Below are 8,291 nucleotides of genomic sequence, written 5' to 3' on the forward strand. Positions count from 1 at the left end.
AGATGGATTGGCCAAGTGGCAGCATCAATGAGCTCAAGCGTGGCAACAGTAGTGAGGTTGGCCCAGGATCAGGCAGTGTTTCGTTCTGCTGTGGATAAGGTTGCTATGAGTTGGTATTGACTCGATGGCACCTAACACAGCAACAAACAACTAAACGCTGGAACCTGTAAGTGTGACTTATCTGGAAATGTTAACATCTGCAGATGCTAAAGACTTTGAGGTGGGGAGATTGTCCACCAGGCCCTAAAAGTACAAGTGTCCTTATAGGAGTGGTAGAGGGAGATTTGATGTGCACAAAAGAATACTTTGCTTGGACCCACAATCAACATTCATGGAACCAGTGGTCAAGAAATCAAACAACGTATTGCATTGGACAAGTCTGTTGCAAAAGTCCTTTTGAAAGTGTTCAAGAACAGAGCATGTCAGTGTGAGGACTCCAGCACGCCTGACCCAACTGCTTCCTAGACATGGCTAAGTAGGACAGTGGATAAGGCAGGACATAGGAAATGGAAGCATTTGAATGATGGTATTTGGCGATGAATGTTGAAAGTACCAGGGACTGCCAGAGGAACAAATAAACCTGTGTTGGGAGAAGTACAGCCAGGCTGGTGAGACTTCATGTGTCATACTCTGGACATGTGTGTTATCAGTCGGGACCATTCCCTGGAATGGTTTACATATTTTCATGAAATGGAGTTTAGATTTCCATTTTCTGGTGTGGGACTCCACACAAGCGACTCCATTCTGAGTTCTGTCAGTTTCAGAATCCCTAGTGGTGCAGTGATTAAGCACTCAGCCACTAACTGAAAGGTCATTGGTTTGAGCCTACTAGTCGCTCCATGAGAGGAAGATGAGGCAGTCTGCTTCTATAAAGATGACAGCCGAGGAGTGTCAGTGATAAAAGGAAAACCTTCAGCAAGAAGGGTAGCAGTGGGGTTCCAAACCCCACGATTGTGAGGCTGCTGCGGGACGGGGCAGTGTTTAGTACATGATGGCATCTAACAACAAAGGAGTCCTAGTGTTCTGCTCCCCAAAACATCGTTATGTGAGGTGTCATCAGGTCAGGTCTGACTGATAGCACCCCTCTGCACAACAGAACACAATTCTGCCCTGTCCTGGGCCATCCTCACAATTGTTGTTACGTTTGAGCCCATTGCTACCGCCACTGTGTCAGTCCATCTAATTGGGGGTCTTCCTCTTTTTTGCTGACCCTCTAAAATGTATAGAAAATGACACCTCTATAAGACAAAAGCAAACAAGCAATTTAAAAAATGAGCACAGGCCATGAACAGACACTTCACCAGGGAAGACCTTCAGGCAGCCAACAAACATGAGAAATGTTCACGATCATTAGCCATCAGAGAGATGCAAATCAAGACAACAATGAGCCATCATCTTACACTAGCATTAATAGCAAATTAAAAAAATAAATAAAAAAAAAAACAGAAAACAACACATGTTGGTGAGGGTGTGGAAAGACCAAGCTCCTCCTACATTGTTGGTGGAACTATAAAGAAATTCAATCTTTGTCTGATATGTCTTTGCAAAACATTCCCCCCCCCCTCAGTCTGTGAGCTCTCTTTATACTCTTTTGGTGAAATATTCTGATGCATGTAAGTTCCTAGTTTATAGGAGGTCCTGGTGTGACACTGTAGGGTCAGGACTGGATTTTGAACCACAGTTCAAACCTACCAACTACTGCTCTGAAACCCTGCACAGGGTCTCTATGAGCCAGAACTGACTTGATGGCACTTCACAATAACAACAATCCTAAAGAAAGGTCTTTTGCATGAAATTTGCCTAATGCAATATGTTATTTAATTTCTTCTTGATTGCTACTACCACGAGTGTTGATTGTGGACCCAAGCAAAATGAAGTCTTTGACAAACTTCAATCTTTTCCCCATTTATCATGATGGTATTTATTGGTCCAGTTGTGAGGATTTTTGTTTTCTTTACATAGAAGTGCAAACTATACTGACAGCTTTGACCTTTAAACTTCATCAGTAAGTATTTCAAGTCTACTTGGCTTCCAGCAAATGAGGTTGTTGTTAATGAGTCTTCCTCCAATCCTGATGCCACATTCTTCTTCATATAATCCAGCTTCTTGGATTATTTGCTCAGCATACATATTGAATAAGTATGGTGAAAGATACACCCCTGGAACACACATATTAAACCATTTAGCATCTCCTTGTTCTATTCTAAGGACTGTCTGTGGATCTATGTGTAGATGCCTCATGAGCACAAGTAAATGTTCTGGAATACTCATTATTCACAATGTTATCTATAGCTTGTAATGATCCACACAGTTGTAAATCTTTGCATAGTCAATAAAGTACAAGTAAGCATCTTTCTCAGGAGTTCTGGTGTGGCACAGTAGGATAAACACTGGACTACTAACCGCAAGGTAGACAGTTCAAACCCACCGGCCACTCCTTGGAAACCCTGTACAGAGTAGTTATAAGTCAAACTGACTCAAGGCACTTCACAACAACACAACAGTAAGCATCTTTCTAGTATTCTCTGCTTTTAGCTAAAAGCCATCTGTCATCAACAACGGTATCCATAGTTCCCAGTTCTCTTCTGAATCCAGCTTGAATTTCTGGCACTTTCCTGTCGATGTACTGTTGCACTGATTTTTGAATTATCTTCAGCACATTTTTACTTGCCTGTGATATTAAAGATATTGTTCAATGATTTCCACATCCCGTTGGATCACCTTTCTTTGGAATGGGCACAAATGTGGATCTTTTCCAATCGTTTGACCAGGTAGCTGTCATCCAAATTTCTTGGCATAGATGAGTGAGTGCCTCCGGGGCTGCATCAGTTTGCTGAGAGATTTCATTGTATATTCCATCAATTCCTGGAGCCTTGTTTTTCGCCAATGCCTTCAGCGGAGCTTGGACTTCTTCCTTCCATACCATTGGTTGTTGACCATATGCTACCTCTTGAAATGGACGAACATTGACCATTTCTTTTTGGTACACTGACTCTTTCCTTCCATCTCCTTTTGATGCTTTCTGCATCAGTCAACATTTCCCCCATAGAAATTCTTCAATATTTCAAGTTGAAGTTTGAATTCCTTTTTTCTACAGTTCTTTCTGCTTGAGAAATGCTGATCATCTTCTTCCTTTTTGGTTTTCTAACTCAGGACTCAGCACATTTTGTTATATTGCTTTTACTTTATCTTCTCAAACTGTCCTTTGAAATTTTCTGTTCAGCAATTTTACTTCCTCATTTCTTCCATTAGCTTTAGTAGTCCTGGTGGGACGCTGTAGGATGATCTGCTGGACTGCAAGGTCAGTTTGAACCATAAGGGCAGCAGTCAAACCAACTAGCCGCTCCTCGGAAACCCTATACAGGGTTGGAACGGACTTCACAGCATTTAACAACAACAACACTGACAACACTAAATAACAAGTTTCAGAGTCTCTTCTGTCATCCACTTTTTTCTTGTTTTTAAAAAAGCTTTTTATTTTTATTGTGAATTGAATGTAGTATTACAGAGCAGATTTACATTCAACATACACACTTTGTCTGATCTCACGGATGAAATGCAATTGCCTCCATGTCACATAGCTCCACCCACTGTCTGTCTGTGTTTGTTTTCCTTTTTTAAAAAAACGTGTTATTGTGGATTGAGTGAAGATTTACAGGCAAAATCACCAGTTTTACATTCAGCAAATCATACACTTTATTTTTTTCTCAATGATTGCAATCTATTCAACTGACATCCATTTTTCTCTTTTCTTTCTTTCCTGTCTTTTTAGTGACTTTTGCTTTCTCCCTGTATGATATTTTTGATGTCATCCAACAACTCTTCTGGTCTTCAGCCATTACTGTCTACTGCATCAAAACTATTACTGAGATAACCTCTAAACTCTGGTGGAATATATTCAGGGTCATATTTTGGCTCTTGTGGATTTGTTTTAATCTTCCTCAACTTCAGCATATGAGCAATTGATGAACTGTTCCGTTAGAATAGATGATATGTTCTGGTTGATGATATTGAGCTCTTTTACACTCTCTTCCCAAGGAGCTCTGGTAGCGTAGTGGTTACAAGTTGGGCTGCCAACTTCAAGGTCACCAGTTCGAAACTACCAGCGGTTCCATGGGAGAAAGATGAGGCGTTCTGCTCCCGTGAAGATTTACAGCCTCAGAAACCCTGTGCAGGGTCATTATGAGTTGGAACTGACTCCATGGTACTTAACAACAACAGTGTGTATCCCATCTGGTGAGGTCCTTGTTGTTTAAAAAAGTCATTTACATGAATAAGTTGTTGGTTTTGTAACAGTTTCTCATGGGATCTCCAGCATTATTTCTATCACCAAGGTCATATTTTCCAACTACTGATTCTTCCTTTTTGCTTCCAACTGTCACATTCCAATCACCACTAATTTACCATTGCATCTTGATTACAAGCGTCATCAATTTCAGACTGAAGAAGTTGGTAGAATTCTTCAATTTCATCATCACTGGTTTTAGAGGTTGGTGTGTAAATATGAATAATAGTGGTGTTAACAGATCTTCCTTGTAGGCATATGGATATTATCCTATCATAGACAGTGCTGGATCGTGAAATGTTCTTTTGGACGATGAATGTGATGCCATTCTTCTTGAATTTGTCACTCTCAGTACAGTAAACCATATGATTGTCTGATTCAAGATGGTCAATACTAGTTAATTTCAGCTCACTAATGCCTAGGATAGTGATCTATGTGTGTTCCATTTTGTTTCTGACCACTTTGCATTTTCCTAGATCAATATTTCTTACAATTCTGTTTTCTGATTATTCATGGACTTTTGCAACTGTTTCTCTTCATTTTGACCTGTGCCCCATCTGGAAATGACGGTCCTCAAATCTTTCATTCATTCATGTCATGATGTTCAACTTTGAGGGGGCAGCTCTTTCCTAGTCATGTTTTTTAGTGCCTTCCAACCTGAGGGGCTCATCTGTTGGCACTCTATCTGACAACGTCCTGGTGCTGTGCATAATGCGTTCATCTTCTGGCACTGTATCTGACAATGTTCTACTGCTATTCAGAAGGTTTTCAGTGACTAAACATTCCAGAGTATTTCATCTCTCTTTCTTCCTAACGTTAGTCTGGAAGCGCTGCTGAAACCTGTCTACCATGGGTGACCCTGCTGGATTTAAAAAACTTCCAGCATCAAAGCAACACACAAGCCACCATAGTATGACAAACTGACAGGTGAATGGTGGCTTGTTGTTGCTGTGAGGTACCATTGTGTCAGTACCAACTCATAACAACCCAATGCATAACAGAAAGAAACAATACCCACTTCTGCACTAACCTCACAATTGTTGCTATGTTTGAGTCCATTACTACTCCCACTGTGCCAATCCATATTGCTGAGGTCCTCCTATTTTTCTCTGACCCTTCACTTCTCCAAACATTATATCCTTCTCCAGGGACTGAGCCCTCCTGATAATATGCCCGAAGTATGAGAGATGAAGTCTGGCCATACTGGCTTCCAAGGAGCACTCTGGCTGTACTTCTTCCACCACACAGTGGCTTGTTCTTTTGGCAGTCCATGGTACTTTTACTATTCTCCTACAACACCATAGCTCCAATGCATCAATTCTGCCATGATCATCCTTATTCACTGTCCAGCTTTTGCATGTATATGAGGTTATTGAAAATATCATGGCTTGGGTCAGGTGCACCTTGGTCCTCAAACTGACATCTTTGCTCTTGAACACTTTGCAGAAGTCTTGTGCAGCAGATGTGAATGATGCTATACGTCGTTTGATCTCTTGACTTCTGCTTCTTTGAGTGTTGATAGTTGATCCAAGAAGAATGAAGTCCTTGACAACTTCAATCTTTTCTCCTTTGATAAGAATGTTGTTTATTGGTCCAGTGGTGAGGATTTTTGTTTTCTTTACATTGAGATGTAATCCATACCGAAGGCTGTGCTCTTTGATCTTCATCAGTAAATGTTTTTAAGTCCTCTTCACTTTCAGCAAGCAAGGTTGTATCATCTGCATATCACAGGTTGTTAATGAGTCTTCCTCCAATCCTGATGCCATGTTATTCTTCATTTAATTAATTAATGGATTGAATAAGTATGGTGAAAGAATACAACCCTGTCGCACACCTTTCCAAATTTTAAACCATTCGGTGTTCCCTTGTTCTGTTTGAACAACTGCTTTTGGTCTATGTACAGGTTTCTCATGAACACAATTAAGTGTTCAGGAATACTCATTCTCTGCAACGTTGTCCATAGCTTGACATGATCCACACAATCAAAAGCCTTTGCATTGTCAATAAAGCACAGGTAAATATATTTCTGGTATTCTCTGCTTTCAGCCAAGATCCATCTGACATTAGCAATGATATTCCTTGTTCCACATCCTCTTCTTAATCTTACTTGAACCTCTGGAAGTTCTTTGTCAATGCTTGGAGCCCTTTTTGTACTATCTTTAGCAAGATTTTACTTGAAAATGGTGGCTTTGTTGTTGTTAAGTGCCATCAAGTTGATTCCAACCTATAGCTACCCTGTGTAGGGTTTCTGAGGAGCAGCTGGTGAGCTTGAACTGCCAACCTTGCAGTTCAAGTGGCTTTACAGTCTGGCGCATTAACCCACAGCACCACACACTCGCTCGAACCTCTGGGAGTTCTCTGTTAATGTATAGAGCCCTTTTTGTATTATCTTCAGCAAAATTTTACTTGCAAATGGTGGCTTAAAGATGTTCAAATCTCAGCCTTAGTTGTCTTGACCTCGGGGTCAAGCTTGTCTCTCTTTCCACTGGGTAACCCCAAGTCAATCTCATCTACTTTCTGATCCTTGTTTGCAGTTGTACATGGGGAAAATCATGATAACATGTATCTGCTATGGGGACTCATTGAATTAATAAATCCTGAAGAGTGCTCAGCAGAGGGTTTTCCTACGTGGAAGGCGAGCTTATTTCCTGGGGGTCTCCTCACCCTGCTTGGGCTGACTCTTCCCAAAGGGAGGGGGAAGGCTTTGATCAAGGAAAGGACGTGTGTGCTATGCTCTGGGGGCATTATAGCAAGGCGACTTGCTTTCTTCTTGTGGACCCCTCAACTGGACATTGCACTCACAGGACCAAATCCCACCATCTTCCATCCCCACCATTGTGGCCCTCAGCTGACCACACTGAGTCCACACTGGGAGGTGTAAGCAGCCAAGATATTCATTGGGAAGGTTCATTAGGTGCTTCAGAGACTCACTGGGAGGCGAGTGAGATCAGACCCAGGGCGGAGACTCCCTTTTCTGAAGAGCCATTCCCATTCCCGGAGTAAGGCAGCCCGCTGCCAAGCAGGATGAAGGGCCCAGTGTAATCCATTTTCTCCAGTTGTTCCAAGCCTGGCTGGGAATGACCTGTCAGGACTCCTCTAGGGCTGATGGGTCTCACTCTGTGATCCTGTGTGGCTCCAACTGTGTGTCTAGGGCACTCGGTGCTGCCACCACAGTAGATAAAAGCACAAGTTGTTGTTTTTGCTGTTAGGTGTCATCCAGGTCATTTAGACTCATAGGTGACCCCCAGGGGACACAGAGCAGAATTGCTCTGGTGATGCAAACAATGCAAGATGCCCAGTTAAATCTGAGTGTCTGAAATATTTGGGACACACTTATGCTAAAACAACAACAACTTTTATTGCTTATGGAGATTCGAATGTAACTGTGCCTGCTGCAGTTTATCTTGGGACCGGAAGTGCAATTCCTAGGCTTCTCTGGAAGTTCTACCGGAAGTCTGGTGAGTAGGGCCACCTGGGCTGGTGGGGATGAAGTGGGATGTTCCCGGGTGGAGAAGATTGAATGTAGAGATGACGGCAGAGGGAGAAGGAGGGAGGAGAAAGGACACAGAGAGAGGCTGCTCTGTGGCCATTTGAGGGGGATTCAGAGATGAGGGCTCAGGGAATGGATCCGACTCTCTTCTAGTGGACAGTATTAGTGTGGTTCTATAGGATCAGCACTGCACTGCTAACCCCAAGATCAGCAGTGCAAACTTACCAGCCGCTCCTCAGAAACTCTATACAGGGTTAGACAGCATAAGAGACGACTATACACGTGGACCTCGCCAGATGGAATCCACAGAAATCAAACTGATTATATATGTGGAAAGAGACGATGGAAAAGCTCCGTATCATCAGTCAAAATAAGGCCAGGGATAGATTGTGGAACAGACCATCAATTGCTCATATGCAAATTCAAACTGAAGCTGAAGAAAATGGAAACAAGTCCACAAAAGCCAAAACATGACCTTGAATACATTCCACCTGAATTTAGAGATCATTGGAAGAA

This window comes from Chrysochloris asiatica, unplaced genomic scaffold (genome assembly GCF_000296735.1).
Source record: "Chrysochloris asiatica unplaced genomic scaffold, ChrAsi1.0 scaffold00023, whole genome shotgun sequence".
Classification (NCBI taxonomy): domain Eukaryota; kingdom Metazoa; phylum Chordata; class Mammalia; order Afrosoricida; family Chrysochloridae; genus Chrysochloris; species Chrysochloris asiatica.